At 43.5% G+C, this 17,909-nt stretch overlaps 1 long non-coding RNA gene across 2 annotated transcripts in view; it reads right to left on the reverse strand.

Moving 5' to 3' along the window:
* Positions 1-3,066: 3,066 nt before the first annotated feature.
* LOC103891023 (uncharacterized) overlaps positions 3,067-17,909 on the reverse strand; it is a 66,943-nt gene continuing 52,100 nt past the window's right edge. The window contains exon 3 of one of the 2 annotated variants that reach the window (XR_010140375.1): positions 3,067-4,736. This is a non-coding gene — a long non-coding RNA (uncharacterized LOC103891023). The remainder of the gene's footprint in view (positions 4,737-17,909) is intronic. The other variant, XR_008526531.1, reaches the window with a different exon arrangement.

Here is a 17,909-nt window from a genome sequence, read left to right on the forward strand (position 1 = left end):
GGCTGCAGTGAGCCGAGATGGCAACTGCACTCCAGCCTGGGCAATAGAATAAGACCTTGTCTCAAAAAAAATAAAAATAAAGTAAAAGGAAATATATAGGCTTTGATTCTTTTTGTTATTCTAGCCAATTAACCTTTTCTAAAGAAATTATGAAATTCCAACTAGCCTAAAGATAATTTTTTTTTTTTAAATTTTCTTGAGACAGTCTCACTCTTGCCCAGGCTGGAGTGCAGTGGTGCGATCTTGGCTCAATGCAACCTCCACCTCCTGGGTTCATGATGCAATTCTCCTGCCTTAGCCTCCTGAGTAGCTGGGATTACAGGCATGCGCCACCACGCCAGGCTAATTTTTGTATTTTTAGTAGAGACGGGGTTTCACCATGTTGTCCAGGCTGGTCTCAAACTCCTGACCTCAGGTGATCCTGCTGCCTCCCCATCCCAAAGTGCCAGGATTACAGGTGTGAGCCACTGTGCCCCGCCTAAAATAGTATTTTTAAGTGTCTATCCTTAAAATAAAATAATTCAAAAACGTGAGAAAAGCTTGATGTACAAAGCCATTCAGGGCAGTATTGTTTACAACAGCAAAAAGCTAATATGCAAACACAAATGAATAAATTAAGCCACAGTGGAAGATTGGTTAAGTAAAATGGAATATACTAACCTGATAGCATCCATTTAAAGTTTTTAACGCAAAAACTGTGCAAAATGATTTTATGTTGAGTAGAGGCAACAGCAAACCTGTGTTACCCCTACTGTATCCCCAGTGCTTAGCAGACACCTGGTCCCCAGTAGGGAACCAATATGACTTGTTAAGTGAATGAAAACTGCACACACACGGTATTACTCTGGACCATATAAAACCTACTTACAGAGAAAAGAATGAGAAGAAATATAAATAATGGTAGAAGTGTAGAAGTTATACTCCTACTTTACATTTCTTTTCATTTTTTGAAAAAAAAAAAAGAGAGGCAATGCCCAAAATATTATATGGGGCATACTTACAATTGTTTCTCAAACTTTAACTGGGTGTCCTGTATTGTTATTTGCTAAGTCTAGAAAACCTACTAGACAACAGATTTCAAATCCTTATAGTTAATGTTTGCTTGTTTTATATAGATATATATTTTTGAGACAGGGTCTGGCTCTATGACCCAGGCTAGAGGGCAGTGGCACAAATGCAGCTCACTGCAGCCTCACCTCCTGGGCTCAAGTGATCCTTCTGCCTCAGCCTCCCAAGTAGCTGGGACTGCAGATGTGTGCCACTGTGCCTGGCTAATTTTGAAATTTTTTGTAGAGGTAGGGGGTAGCACTTTGTTGCCCAGGCCGATCTTTAACTCCTGGGCTCAAGTGATCTTCTCGCCTTAGCCTCTCAAACTGCTGGGATTACAGGTGTCAGCCACTGCGCCCAGCCCCTTACAGTTAATTTTTGAAGTCTATTGAACAAATCAGTTCCCTTGATTCATGGTTATTTTTTTCTTCCTCATATATAATCGTGTGTATTTTTTCTGTATAGAAAAAGTATAAACAAAGAGAAAAAACTGCACTAAATCCCGCTACCAAAGATAACTACCATTTGTATTTGAAGACATTCCCTACATATATGCATATAAGATTTATATATGTAGTTTTACATGCATATGAAGTCATAAATGCTTTCTTGTAATCATGTTTTTTGCTGTTTATGTTTTCCATGACTGCCAATTTCACTGCCTGTTCAGAGGTCTGACTTCCATAAAAATCCCATTTACTTACCATTCCCGGGGGCCAGCAGTACGTGGGCCACATATGCAGATGATTAACTGGTAGTTTGTTTGTTGTTTTTATGGCAAATCACATAGCACAGGCTTACAGAGGGTCCTCCCTTGAGAGCACAAGCCCAGAACCTGTTATCTAAGCCCTCCAGAGTCTTGAAAAAGAGACACAGTTTTGTGAGGGATATGTTCATGTGAATTGGTACTTACTAGGCTTTATTTCATCTCATACGAATTTTGTTCCAGAAACTTCCTAGAAAGCTATGAAAACATGAGACAATGACCATGGATATGATAGCTGGGAGAAGTACTGATTACATAATGCAGTCTTTTTTTTTTTTTTTTTGAGACAGAGTGTCACTCTTGTCACCCAGGCTGGAGTGCAGTGGTGCAATCTTGGCTCACTGCAAGCTCCACCTCTCAGGTTCAAGCAATTCTCCTGCCTCATTCTCCGGAGTAGCTGGGATTACAGGCATTTGCCACCACGCCTGGGTAATTTTTGTATTTTTTGTAGAGACGGGGTTTCACCGCGTTGGTTAGGCTGGTCTCAAATTCCTGACTCAAGTGATCCACCCACCTCAGCCTCCCAAAGTGCTGGGATTATAGGCATGAGCCACCACACCTGGCCCATGCAATGCAATCTCAGCAGCTGAGTTCAACATTTATTGAGCAGCTACTATTGGCCAGACACAGGGTTAAGCACAAGAAAATGTACCCCAGCCAGAGGAAGCTTCAGCTTACCCAACATAATATGAAGTAGACATTCATCTATGATTCTACCACTCAGAAATACTATTATTAACATCGATCCAGATATAATAATTGTAATACCTAGCACTTACAGAGTTTTTCTTCTTTCTTTCTTTTTTTAATAGAGACAGCCTCTCACTAGGTTGCCCAGGCTGGTCTCGAAGTCCTGGGCTCAAATAATCCTCCCACCTCGGCCTCTCAAAGTGCTGGGATTACAGGCGTGAGCCGCCACACCCAGCCTGCAGCTCTTATTTTATAGAGACTTTGTTTTAAGAGTTTAAATAGTCACTTATGAAATCCTCAAAATATTATTGCAATGTACAATTTGTATTTCTATTGCACAGATGAAGAAACTGAGGCAAAGAAAGATTATTTAACTTGCCTTAAATTGCACAGCTACAATGTGGTAGGCCCTCGAGTCAAAACCAATGTCTCTCCATAGATGAGAGAGAGAGATAGAGAGAGAGAGAAGAGAACAGAGAGAGATGACATTGCTTTGGAAACCAGATTTTGAAACAAATAGCATACAACATTTACTATGTGTCAATCACTGTCCTGAGTATTTTAAATATTATGATTTATTTTACCCATAAAGTTAGCAGGTACTGCTTATTTCATCCAGACAACTTAGTGACCACAAGTGACTCTAAGAACTTTAACAAGGGCTAGACTGCCTCGACAACTGGGGTTGCCCTGCATTTCATCAGAGCTTCTCTACATTAGGGGGTTCTGCCTCACCTGAAAATCAAGATCCCTTAAAAGAAACTTTTCAAGTCTGCTTTCCCAGCCTTGAATTTCATGGTCACACCTGAAGTCGTTTATCTCTGGACCCATCTCCTGGAAGGTTTAGGCATGATTGGTAAATGCCTATGCACAGGTGAGCAACAGCCCCAGATTGTTAGCTGTATAATTGCATCCATACACCTGAAAAATGTGAGCAATTTCGCTCCGAGCTCTGAGGTGGTTTCATATGAGCAGATTTTCAAGTGATGCGTGGGAAACTTTGAGAACACACTTGTCAGCCTCGGGAGAAATGAGCACCACCCAAAGGGAGGTAGTCCCGGGAAGGGGCGCTGTGCAGACCTCCAGGACCCAGCGGTATCAGCTGCCTTGAGCGGGTGAAGCTCCATGGTGAGTGTGCCAGAGCACAGCTTTAATTTCCTCTCATCTGTCCCTTTCTCTTGGGCAAAATGAACCATAAAGTTTATATTCACTTTAGTATATACATTTTAAATATACCCTATAAACCACAGGAGTAATGAATTCAAGATGCCCACATCATAGTAATTCTGCATACAAGCTGTGTTTTATGATTTGGATCCAGCCTTTTTAGGATTTTTCAATAGGACCAGATTCCAGACTGCAGGGAAATGAAAAGAAGGATAATGATATGAAGTTTCACGTCACCGCGAAGTTTCCAGCACTGTTGTCCTGTAGTCACCAAGCGGGTGCATTTTTTGTGTGCGGTGAAGTGAGTGGATGGTCCCAGGCTGAGAGATGCCCAGGTAGGAGGGACACTTGGCCTTCCTGTGCTCCTCTCACTGGCTCTAGGTGTCCTCTGTGGGTTGTGATTGGTCATGTGAGCAAGCAAGCACGTGGGCCTATGTACATTTCTGCATTTCTGGGATAGCCCTGCCTTGCAAGTGCCAGAGAAACACGTGCTTCAGTAGGGTCAGACTGGTCATGCATCTGTGCTCAGATTGAAGGAGTGGCCTCCCTGAAGAATCCCAGCTTGCAGAGGCACTTTCAAAATGCAGTGAGCTCAGGTTCCAGGAGCTGTTACGGCGATTTTTGTCTTGACACTCCGTTCCCCTGAATTCCACTTTGGGAAGAAGGGAAGAAGCCACCATGGACCAGGCAGGCGACAGAGCAAGCCCTAGCCAGATCGCAGGCCATCAGAGCCCTGTTCCTTCGCTCCGAAGTGGGCTTCATTTACTCCTCTTCAAGCAGCAGGACAGTCTGTTCAATGTAGGGGAGGCTTTAAGACATGGGGGCAGGGAGGGGTCATATTTTTGGCCTCGCTTCTGCTCTGCGGGCTTTCTCATGAATGCAGACCAGTGTGGCCAGGACACATGCTTTTCGCTCAGAATGCTCACATGAAATGTAAGGATCTCTTGTTCCCTGTAACTTTAGACGAGGTTTCAAAACACAGAATCCATGCTGGAACCGCCAGGCCAGCAGCGGGAGGTGGGCTGTCTTCAGAGCAGATGGAACAAAGGATTGGGTTCCCAAGTTCCTATGGTAAGACAAAAGGGCAAGATGTCAACCCAGGACCACCCAAGGAAAATTAAATACAGATCGACTTTTGATGGTTTATGTTAACAGAGGGGAGATGGGGTTTTGATCTTGAGAAAAACAAACATCACAAACTCTACCGTAATCACTGGTTCTCACACCCTACAGTAGAGTAGCAAGAACTGCTAGGTAGCCACAAACACACAAGTGGGGTGGGAGCTTCTGTTTCTTCTGTTGTTCAGTGCGCCTTCCATGGGCTAGAGAGCGCGGCAACATCAAGAAAAGGTACCCCAGGTTTCCCAGCCAGCCACTGATATAAGAGAAAAAAATGGGTCCTCCAGCAGTCAACTCCCCTTTCTCAACTCCAGATCTGGGATCAGAGGCCCTCCTGGCTCAGTCCTGGATCAGGGGCAGCCCACCCACCCACACCTCCCTCTCAGCCACAGCAGTGTCCATCACATCGGAGCTCCTATGCAGCCTGGGATTACAGGTGGAATGAACACTGCTAACTCTATTCTCAACCCAAATCTTTTTCTAGCTTTTTTTAAAAATGCATTATGAGGCTGGGCACAGTGGCCCACGCCTGTGATCCCAGCACTTTGGGAGGCCGAGGCAGGTGGATCACCTGAGGTCAGGACCAGCCTGGCCAATATGGTGAAACCCCATCTCTACTAAAAATACAACAAAATTAGCTGGGCGTGGGGGTGGGCGCCGGTAATCTCAGCTACTCAGGGGGCTGAGACAAGAGAATCACTTGAACCTGGGAGATGGAGGTTGCAGTGAGCCGAGATCAAGCCATTACACTCCAGCCTGGGCGACAGAGCAAGACTCTGTCTCAAAAAAAAATGCACTAATGAAAAATTTCAAGCATACTCAGAAGCAGAGGACATTCTACAATGAACCTGAGATTCAGCAGTTACCAAGATTTGCCACACTTCTTCATCTATCCCAATTTTCCTCTTTCTTTACAGCAAATTCCAGATATCATGTCATTTTAGCCCCTCATCCTTCGGGATGCATCTCTAAAAATATAGACATTTTCTTACAGAATTTCAATGTCATTGTCACGCCTAAAAAATTAACAACAGTAATTCCTTGATATTATCTAGATCACAGTCCATATCAGATTTCCTGTATTTCATAAAATTGTCTTGATTAGTTGGTTAAGTTTCGTTAGTAGCCAAGAAAGATCTGCACATTTCATGTAGTTGTGATGCCTCTAGGTTCGTCTTTCCTGCCTCACTCCTTGAATCAGCCATTTCTCTAAGAGTCCTTGGTTCCTTTTATTGGAAAATGGTGTTAGAAACTGAGCCACTGTGCCCGGCTGATTCATTTTTATAATCCCAGCACTTTGGGAGGCTGAGGCGGACGGATCACCTGAGGTCAGGAGTTCGAGACCAGCCTGGCCAAAATGGCAAAACCTCGTCTCTAGTAAAAACACAAAAAATTAGACAGACGTGGTGGCAGGCGCCTATACTTGGAAGCCTGAGGTGGGAGAATTGCTTGAACCTGGGAGGCGGAGGTTGCAGTGAGCCGAGATCGTGCCATTGCTCTCCAACCTGGGCAACAGAGAGAGACTCTGTCTTAAGAAAAAAAAAAAAAAAAAGGAAAGAAACTAAGATCTAGTCCTGTTGCTATTGCTCAGTTATTGGGGTGCTTGTTGCTATTGGGGTGTTATTGCCTGTAAGCCTTTCAGCTGAGAGAGCAAGGAAATATATGTCCATGTACTATATTTGCCTATGTATATCCATATATCTAAAAATAGTTCTATATGTACATCTATATCAGTATTAAGCTAAACATGAGTCATACTGATGTCTCCAATGCTAATCCAGTGCCATCTGGATCATTCTAACACCCTCCCTTGCTTACCTGTAACCTCCCACTCCAACAGTGAGAAAACTGGCTTCCAACATCCATATTTACCCTTGACTTTTTTTTTTTAAGATGGGGTATCGCTCTGTCTCCCAGGCTGGAGTGCAGTGGTGTGATATAGCTCACTACAGCCTCTAACTTCTGGGCTCAAGTGATCCTCCCAGCTCAGCCTCCCAAGTAGCTGAGACTACTACTACACACCATCAAGCCCAGCAAATTTTTATTTTTTGTAGAAAGGAAGTTTTTCTTTGTTGCCCAGTCTCCTTGATGTCTTTCTAACCTACATCCGCCCTCCAAAAAAAATCACTACAAAATCCATTCTAAGTTATTTAAAACAAAAAAGGAATTTATTAAGTGATTTTTTTTTTTTTTTTTTTTTTTTTTGCAGTGGAGTCTCACTTCGTTGCCTAGGCTGGAGTGCAGTGGCGTGATCTTGGCTCACTGCAATCTCCACCTCCTGAGTTCAAGGAATTCTCCTGCCTAAGACTCCTGAACAGCTGGGACTACAGGTGCCCACCACCACGCCCAGCTAATTTTTTTGGGGGGAATTTTTAGTAGACATGGGTTTCACCATGTTGGTTAGGCTGGTCTCGATCTTCTGACCTCAGGTGATTCACCCACCTCGGCCTCCCAAAGTGCTGGGATTATAGGCGTGAGCCACCACCTGTATATTTTAAAATATACTACCAAAATTTCCATGGGAGTCCAAGAATCGGGTGTGGGGCTTTGCAGCTAGCACCACTCCAGACCAATTGTGCACAAATGTGGCAGGCCACGTGTTTTTCATTCAGAATGCTTAGATGAAATGCCATGCCAGGCCCGGGCACTGCCAGTGTGTTCCAGAATCTCCACCGCCACTGCCCTAAAGCCAGGCACCCACACCACCCTCTCACAGGAGCTGTTTCCTTGCATTACCCTCTTTCTAAATGAAGTCTCGGCTGGGCTCTTCTCATTGGCAGAGCCTGTGTCAATGACTAAGCCCTAACCCCAAGGGAAAGTGAGTTTCCTGCTTCCTCCAAGGGAAGTCAAGATTCACAGTGCATGAAATTCCCCAAAGAGAGGAAAACTGTCCAAAAGATGTTGGGTAGCTATTTTAAAAATTGTACAGCCAGAGGGCTGGGTGCGGTGGCTTATGCCCATAATCCCAGCACTTTGGGAGGCCGAGGTGGGCAGATCACCTGAGGTCAGGAGTTTGAGACCAGCCTGGCCAACATGGTGAAACCCTGTCTCTACTAAAAATACAAAAATTAGCTGGGCACGGTGGTGCATGCCTGTAATCCCAGCTACTTGGGAGGCTGAGGCAGGGGAATTGCTTGAACCCGGGTGGTGGAGGTTGCAGTGAGCCGAGATTGTGCCACTGTACTCCAGCCTGGGTGACAGAGCGAGACTCTGTCTCAAAAATAAGTAAATAAATAAGTAATAAAAATAAAAATTACAGAGTAGGATTTTGTGTCAACCAAAATCATTCCTAAGAATCTGCACGGGAATCACCAAGCCCAGAGGATACTCTTCAGGCTTTGTCCTATTGGCCTCATTGTGCTGTCTATGGGTGGGCTCAGGGTTCCTACAGGAAAGTTGTTGGAAGTCTCACCCTGACTACAGCTACAATTCTCTCACCTTTCCTCTTACTTTGCAGGTCATTGTTTCTCAGCCTCTCATGCGTCCTTCTTCCTACACATCTTTTATATATATTTTTTCAATTATTTATTAATTGAATAGGTAATACACACATGGTACAAAACAAAAGGTAAAAAGGGGTGTATAGGCCGGGCATGGTGGCTCACGCCTGTAATCCCAGCACTTTGGGAGGCTGAGGTGGGTGGATCACTTGAGGTCAGGAGTTTGAGACCAGCCTGACCAACATGGTGAAACCCCATCTCTACTAAAAATACAAAAATTGGCTGGGTGTGGTGGCGGGTGCCTGTAATCCCAGCTACTCCGGAGGCTGAGGCAGGAGAATCACTTGAACCCAGGAGGCGGAGGTTGCAGTGAGCCGAGATCGCACCACTGCACTCCAGCCTGGGCAACAGAACAAGTCTTCATCTCAAAAAATAATAATAATAAATAAATAAAAAGCATCATTTTACCTGACTTAAGCCACAGAAGAGGTTTGCCTCGTCTGTGGTTTGTCTCTCTGTATCCTTTGCCACCTTTCCACTGGGAAGTTAGTAATTTATATTGATTTATAGGAATTCTTTATAAATTAAGGAGATTGTGCTAGGTGAAAATCTGGAAAAAGGGCCTTCCAGGGAGGGGAGACAGCCAGCACAAACCCAGGACCAAGCAAAATGTGTCCTGGGAACAGGAAAGACCCACGATGTAGCACACGGAGAGAAGCCAAATGATGTCCCAGGGCGGAGACCACGTCACACTGTGCCCAATCACACCGTGCCGTTTTTCTAACTGCAATGGGAAGCCGCTAGAGAGTTTTCAGCAGAATCCGCTCAGGAGAATTTGGATCTGGCCACCTGCGTGAAGGGTGGTAACATTTATTAAGATGGGGAAGATGAAGAAGAGGATGATTATGACGGGAAAGCCTAGGGAGGGATAAAAAGTTCTGCTTTCAATGTTTTAACCTGGAGATGCCTGTCAATCTGCCTTGGAGAAGTCCAGCAGACTGGTGGATTTCTGAGTTCACATTCAAGAGAAAGGTCAGTGCTACAGATAAAATTTGGAGTCATCAGCATCTGAATGGCATTTACAGCCTTGAGGCAGGATGAAATCACCAAGGGTGAAAGTACTGAGACAAGGGACTTCAATGAGAGAAGGAACCAGCAAAAGAGGCAATGAGATAGGAGTAAAGCCGGGAGAGAGTGGTGCCCATGGAGCCAAGAAAAGGTCGTGCTTCTGGAGGAAGGGGTCAGCCACTGAATGCCATAGTGAAATCAAGTTGATGAGGATTGACCACTGGTTTAGGCAAATGGGGATCAGTGGTAACCCTGACAATGGTAATTTCAGTTCTCTGGTGGAGATGGAAGCCAAAGGGTAGTGAGTTGTGGATGGAGTTGAGTAGAAACAGCACAGATAATTCTCAAGAACTCTTGCTGTGCAGAAGGACAAGGGCAAAGGATTGGGGCAGTTGCTACCAGGGAATATGGGCTCAGGGCTTTTTGGTTTTTTATTTGGTTGGTTTCTTTTTGTCTTTTTTTTTTTTTTTTGAGACAAAGTCTCGCTCTGTTACCCAGGCCAGAATGCAATGGCGCAATCTCGGCTTACTGCAACCTCTGCTGCCCGGGTTCAAGCAATTCTCCTCTCTCAGCCGCCCGAGTAGCTGGGATTACAGGCACCTGCCTCCATGCCTGGCTAATTTTTGTACTTTTAGTAGAGACTGGGTTTTGCCATGTTGGCCAGGATGGTCTCGAACTCCTAACCTCAGGTGATCCGCCCACCTCAGCCTGTTGGTTGGCCCAAAGTGCTGGGATTACAGGCGTGAGCCACCACACCCGGCCGGTTGGCTGTTTTTAATTATGGGATACTCATGGGTCTATTGATTAGAATGACCCAGTGGAGAGGGAAAAATTGATGACACCAGATACAGGAAGGAAATTGCTGGAATGAAGTCCTGTCATCACTTTGCAACCTCTTTCAGGGATTTTAAGCGCAGCCTCCTCTGAAGTAAGAAGTGAGTGAGTAGGGTGTGGAGTGGCCTGGAGTCCTAATGGCACACTGAAAGCTGAATGTGATGAATGTGGAGTGGTTAGGGAAGGTGGGAGGAGAAGAAGCAAGATAAAAGGAAGAGAAACTAGCGTGTATTGGGCAGTAACCCTGTGCCAGGCAGACATAGGAACTATGAAGACATAGGAACCTGTTGAAGAATGTTTTGAATATTTATATCCTTTGTTTTGGTTTTTCATTGTGGTAAACTATACATAACCTAAAATTTCAGAATGGGAGACAATCTTCACAATCTATACATCTGACACAGGACTTATATCCAGAATCTGCAACGAACTCAAACAAATTAGCAAGAAAAAAACGAACAATCCCATCGAAAAGTGGGCTAAGGATATGAATAGACAATTCTCAAAAGAAGATATACAAATGACCAACAAGCATGTGGAAAAATGCTCAACATCACTAATGATCAGGGAAATGCAAATCAAAACCACAATGCGATATCACCTTACTCCTGCAAGAATGGCCATAATCAAAAAATCAAAAAATAATAGATGTTGGCATGGATGCGGTGAAAAGGGAACACTTCTACACTGCTGGTGGGAATGTAAACTAGCACAACCACTCTGGAAAACAGTGTGGAGATTCCTTGAAGAATTAAAAGTAGAACTACCATTTGATTCAGCAATCATACTACTGGGTATCTACCCAGAGGAAAAGAAGTCATTATGCAAAAAAGATACTTTCACACGCATGGGTATAGCAGCACAATTCACAATTGCACAAATGTGGAACCAACTCAAATCCCAGTTCATCAATGAGTGGATAAAGAAACTGTGGTATATACATACGATGTAATACTACTCAGCCATAAAAAGGAATGAATTAATGGCGTTCACAGCAACATGGATGGGATTGAAGATTATTATTCTAAGTGAAGTAACTCAGGAATGGAAAACCAAACATTGTATGTTCTCACTCATAAGTGGGAGCTAAGCTATGAGGATGCAAAGGCATAAGAATGACACAGTAGACTTTGGGGACTCAGGGGGAAAGGGTGGGAAGGGGGTGAGGGATAAAAGACTACAAATTGGGTTCAGTGTATACTGCTTGGGTGATGGATGCACCATAATCTCACAAATCACCACTGAAGAACTTACTCACATAACCAAATAGACCTGTTCCCCAAAAACCTGTGGAAATAAAAAATTAAAGAAAAAACAAAATAAAGTGGAGAAGTATAAAATAAAATAAAAAAACAAAAACAACTCTAAAATTTACCATTTTTAGGTACACAACTTAGTGGCAGTAAATACGGCCACAGTGTTGTACAACCATCACCACTATCCACCTCCAGAACTTTATCATCCCAAACTGAAACCGTATCCATTAAAGAATATTCCCCTTTCCCCTCCTCCTAGCCCCTACTGAGCTCTATTCTACTTTCTGCCACTATGAATTTGCCTATTATAGGTACCTCATGTAAGTGAAATCATACAATATTTTGTGCCTGGCTTATTTCACTTAGCATAATATTTTCAAGGTTCATCCATGTTGCGGCTTGTATCAGAATTTCATTCCCTTTTATTACGGCTGAATAATATCCCACTATCTGTATAGACCATGCTTTGTTTATGCATTCCTCTGCTGATGAACACTTGGGTGTTTCCACCTTCGGCTATTGTGAATGATGCTGCTATGAACATGGTTGTTTGAGTACCTGTTTGAGTCCTTGTTTTCAATCGTTTAGGGCATGTATCTAGAAGTGGCACCCTTTATTTTTTTGGTTAATGCTCACAGCAGCCCTCAGACAGATGTTCTTCAGGCTGGGACCCCTTCTTTATTCCTTTGGTGGGAGGCTGTATGCTCCCAGCTCCCAACACAATTCCTCGGACTGGATTCCCCTTCTTTATTCCTTCAGTGGGAGCTTCCAACACAATTCCTCAAACTGGATATTGTCCATTGGTTTTGTTCTCAAATAGATTGAGGTTCCTCACCAGCCTCTGGTCCTCAGCCTCTTAGTCCTACGGCTCCTGTGTTTGCAGAAGAGAATCCCATCACAGGCTCTTGTGGGGAAGGTAGGCCACACCTCTTGGTCCCATGGCTGACTGCAGTGAGAAAGGGGTGGGCGTGAGGAGGCTGCCTTATTGGTATAAGGTGCTTGGTTATAGACGCCTCATGTATATGTCTGTAGGTAGACTTCTGCCTCATTTTTTGATCCTTTTGAGTTGCAAAAGAGCTTTCTCTCCTGAAGTCACACTGCTTCTGGAAAGAGCTAAAACCTGACTTTTCCAGGCAAAAAACAGTCACCTGAAAGCAAGTCATGATAACGTCATCACTTGAATATTTTGGACGTGCTAAAACATAACACTTTAAACACTAGAAGATAAGTTATCATGATAGTAGATTGGGATAGGAAAGTTATTTATAGAAAACAAGTAAAACAATAGAATTGCAACAATTTTAAACAGCTAAGATTTCCTGTAAACCATGATAGGCACAGGATAGTCTCTCCCTTAAGATATAAAATTATCTTGTGATCCAAAAATAGCTGGTGTCAGCATTGTTTTAGCAAAGTTTCCCTTAAAATATAATTTTGCTTTCCTTTTATGATGTTATGATCTGCACGATTCTATAGAACTTCCTTGTCTTTACAAAGACATTCCTGGAATAAAAACCAATTTTGTGGACCCTGGGGGAAAAAAAAGTAAATTCTTAGTGAATATTTCTGGCTCCTTTCTGGATTGCAACAAGCCAGGGAGTACCCCAAAATAAATCCTGTTGGTTGGTGGGGCAAGGGTCAGAATTGGGGACTTGAATTACAGAATGACAGGATATCCAGGATCATAGCTTTTTTTTTTTTTTTTTTTTTTAAGACAGAGTCTCGCTCTGCAACCTCTGCCTCCTGGGTTCAAGCAAACCAGGATCATAGCTCTTGCTCTGCCATGCGTAGATAATTGGAGCACACTTGTCTGTGATATATGTACAAGTCATTATTTTTTGGATGGTGGGGTGCATTTTTCTTATTTTCTCTACCTTTCCTCTTTCTTTCTTTCTTTTCTTTCTCTCTTTTTCTTTCACTCTCTTTTCCTTCTCCCTTCCTTCTTTTCTTTTCTTTTCTTTCTCTCCCTGTGCTGCCCAGGCTAGTCTTGAGCTCCTGGGCTCAAGTGATCCTCCCTCCTCAGCCTCCACCTCCCAAGTATCTGGGATTACAGACACAAACGACCGTTCCTGGTTGTCTTTCTTTCTTTCTCTCTCTCTTTCTTTCTTTCCTTCTTTCCCTCTTTCTCTCTTTCTTTCCTTCTTTCCCTCTTTCTCTCTCTTTTCTTCTTTCTCTCTCTCTCTTTCCCTTTCCTTCCCTTCCCCTCCCTTCCCCTCCTTTCCTCCCTTCCTCCCTTCCTCCCTTCCTCTCTTTCTCTCTTTCTTTCCTTCTTTCCTTCTTTCTTTCTTTCTGATGGCGTCTCCCTATGCTGCCCAGGCTAGTCTTCAGCTCCTGGGCTCAAGTGATCCTCCCTCCTCAGCCTCTGCCTCCCAAGTATCTGGGATTACAGACACAAACGACCGTGCCTGGTTGTCTGTCTGTCTGTCTTTCTTTCCTTCTTTCTTTCTTTCCTTTTCTTTTCTTTTCTCTTTCTTTCTCCTTCCTTCCTTCCCTCCCTCCCTCCCTCCCCCCATTCCTTCCTTCCTTTCTTTCTTTCTCTTTCCTTTTTTTTTTTTTTTTTCAAGATGGAGTCTTGCTCTGTCACCCAGGCTGGAGTGCAGTGGCACGATCTCGGCTCACTGCAACCTCTGCCTCCCAGGTTCAAGCAATTCTCCTGTCTCAGCCTCCCGAGTAGCTTTTCAATTTGGTCTTATCAACTTCAAACTGATCTCAGATGTGTCTTACTTCCCTAATACAGTTTTCATATCTGTTCCTTAGTCATTAATACATAAGATATTTTTCCAGCCAGGTGCGGTGGCTCACGCCTATAATCCCAGCACTTTGGGAGGTTGAGGTGGGTGGATCACCTGAGGTCAGTAGTTTGAGACCAGCCTGGCCAACAAGGTGAAACCCCATCTCTACTAAAAATACAAAAATTAGCTGGGCATGGTGGCGGGTGCCTGTAGTCCCAGCTACTCAGGAGGCTGAGGCAGGAGAATCACTTGAACCCAGGAAGCAGAGGTTGCCAGTCTTGGAGCCAGGATTGTGCCACTGCATTCCAGCCTAGGCAACAGAGCGAGATTCTGTCTCACAAAAAAAAAAAAAAAAAAGATCTTTTTCCTAGAGTTTTTTGTTTGTTTTGTGCTTGTTGGCTTGGTTTTTGGTGACTCTTGTTTGACTCTGTCTAGATCTTTTTCCACTTCAGAGTTTTGTTGTTGTTTTAAGATTTCCCAGTTCTCTTTCTGGAGTACATTATTGCAGCTATTTGCTTTTTTTTTTCCCCCATTCCTTTTAGATACGTATCTTCATTTTAGCTTTCAGATTATATTTTCTTGAATTTACTTGAAAAAAGTACTTCTTCAATGTATAGTTAAATAAAGAAAAAATCAGTGTTTGGATGACCACTGACCTATTTCCATTTTTAATTTTCAGTCCTCTAGAGAATCAGTGGTAAAGATTGTATTTGTGAAATTCCTTATGCCACACACTTGTTTGGATCCTTTTATGTGAAAAGATCCTTTTTCTATTCCATTTAGATTTCTTATATGGTATAAATCAAAATTATGAAAGCTTTTAAAAATTATGTTTATTTAATAGTTAATTCTGGCCCAGAGCAGTGGCTCCCACCTGCAATCCCAGCACTTTGGGAGGCCAAGGTGGGACGATCATTTCAGGCCAGGAGTTCCAGACGAGCTTGGGCAACACAGCAAGACACTGTCTCTATTTTAAAAAAATTGTTAACTCTAAAAATATGCTCTTTCCTATTTAAGTCAGGAATAAGAAGAGAATAGTCCCTGTCACATTACTCCTGAATACCCTTCTGGAATCTTGGCCAATAAAATCAGACTAGGAAAACAAAGACACACAAGTATTAGGAAGGAAGGAACAAAAAAGCAATTTAAAGATGGTTTGTTTGACTACCTAGAAAATCCAAGAGAAGCATTCTATTTTAAAAAGACATGCTTAAGGGGAAAACATCAAAAACACAGAACATCAATAAGAAAATAATACGAATCATCCATAATCCCTCTAGCCAGAGGAAACCACTGTTAAAAATGAACAATTTGGAGCCAGTCGTGGTGGCATGCACTTGTAATTCTAGCTACTCAGGAGGCTGAGACAGGAGGATCTCTTGAGGCCAGGAGTTCAAGACCAGCCTGGGCAACATAGTGAGACCACCCACCCCCCAGCCCCCATCTCTTAAAAATTTTTAAAGTAAAAAAAAAATGACAATTTGGTCTATATCTTTCCTTATGTTTTTGCACATATGTGTGTATGTTTATGTGTTTGTACACATAATATATTTATTCCAAACATCTTATATCTAATTATATGGCCATTGACTGTTATGTAAAGTGATCCTGCAGAGGGACTACCTGTATTACTGTGACAGAAGTTTGGTCCCTGCTGTGAGAATGGTGATAGAGCATTTCACCTGGGTCAGAGGAGATAGAGCATTTCACCTGGGTCAGAGGACAGAGGACAGAGACTCAAGCCTGACCATAAAAAGTTCCAAAACACAAAAATGTTTTAAAACTTATTTGGTAACAAACCTTAACCTAAAATGATATAAGGCTATTCAGCCTTTATTCACCCCAATTAGGATTAATATTCATATCATATGAAAATATGTTATTGCATTACATTACAGGGATCTTCCAGAGGACCCCTGGGTTTTGTTTTTTGGGGTTTTTTTTGAGACGAAGTTTCATTCACTCTTGTCACCCAGGCTGGAGTGCAATGGCGCCATCTCAGCTCACTGCAACCTCCACCTTCCAGGTTCAAGCAATTCTCCTGCCTCAGCCTCCCAAGTAGCTGGGATTACAGGTGCCCGCCACCACACCTAGCTAATTTTTGTATTTTTAGTAGAGACGGGGTTTCACCATGTTGGCCCGGATGGTCTCGAATTCCTGACCTCATCTGATCCACCCACCTTGGCCTCCCAAAGTGCTGGGATTACAGGCATGAGCCACCACTCCCGGCCACCCCTGGTGGTTTTATGCTGTGTGTTACCTTTCAAAATTCCAAAATATTATGAATCTGAAATAGTCCCCAAGGCTTTGGGCAAGAGATTATGTATCTGTAATATACTGAGCAGCAGCCAGGGATGCCAAAAATATAGAAATATGTGTGCTATGGTACAGGAACTCACAACCAAAGTTGAAATGGCAAGATATGTGCATAGGAAAAGCTTTAAACCTTTCAAATAGACCATTAAGCCAATGTGCATATAGTCCTAGTCTATATTGACGTGAAGGGCTCTACAGCACTGCCTATGAATGTTTACTTAATATGTGAGTGCCCCAAATCATACAGAATCACATTTGATGGATAGAGTCCTGACCTAAAATACAGAAGAGATGTGTCTGACCAGAGGGGAGGAAAAGATTCTTTTTTTTTTTTTTTTTTTTTTAGACGGATGGAGTCTCACCATTTGGCCCAGGCTGGAGTGCAGTGGTGCGATCTCGGCTCAGCGCAACCTCTGCCTCCCGGGTTCAAGCGATTTTCCTCCCTCAGCCTCCCGAGTAGCTGGGATTACAGGTGGGCGCCACCACACCCGGCTAATTTTTGTAGTTTTAGTAGAGATGGGGTTTCACCTTTTTGGCCAGGATGATCGCGAGGAAAAGATTCTTTATCATCCCTGTGTATTAGAGTCTTCTAGTGGCAAGCATCAGAAACCTGACTTCAAATGAATGAAGCAAAAAAGGAAACTATTGGCTCCTGCTTAGATGAAGCCCCTGTGTTGACCACCACCACCCCCTCAGTCCCGCTTTCTTCTCTGTTGTTTCTTTCTCCAGCAGGCGCTTTCCACATCATGGGAAAGATGGCCACTGCCGGTGCTCAGTCTCCGGTCCCTGCAGACTGCAACACCAGGAGGGACAAGAAAGAAAAGTCTCTTGCCCTGTATCCATCTCAGTCTCTCAGAATGACCTAGCCTGGCCTTGCCGGTGTCTTGGCCCCTAGCTGGTCTGATGACTGTACCTTGAGGGGATGGGGGACGCTGACCCACACAAGTCACATCTTGGTGGGAGGGGATGCAGGACTTTGTAATTGACAGCCATGCTCTAGTCACAGGGAAAGGAGATGGGCGATTTCAAAACCAAAGGGTGCTGGGACAATTTAAAAAAAAAAAAAAGGGGGGGCCTCTTTGCAGAAGTGGTCACAGGGTGAGAGCAGAGGATGATGAGAGTCGAAAGGACCCCAGTCGCTCTTTGGTCGCAGTGCTGACGTTCCTGCATATGCAATAGGCACAGCATTCACAGGAGAGCAGTGGCATAAGAAAGCTTTGGAAGTGCCTTGTGCTAAATTAGATGAGTCTTAAGAAGATGCTTAAAGGAAAGACGGGAAGTGCGTTGGTGGGAGGAATGGAAGAGAGTATCATAGGTAGGAGTGCAGCATTTATCTGCTTAAATGATTTTGCTCCTGGCTGAGTCTAAATAAGAATATTCTTGTGAGTAGTTTTTTTTTTCTTCTATACATGAGAAATTTCTGACTCCTTTCTGCATTGAGACAAACTTGTGAGGACAGGCTCATGTTTGATGG

The sequence above is a fragment of the Pongo abelii genome, chromosome 5, assembly GCF_028885655.2.
Source record: "Pongo abelii isolate AG06213 chromosome 5, NHGRI_mPonAbe1-v2.0_pri, whole genome shotgun sequence".
Taxonomy (NCBI): domain Eukaryota; kingdom Metazoa; phylum Chordata; class Mammalia; order Primates; family Hominidae; genus Pongo; species Pongo abelii.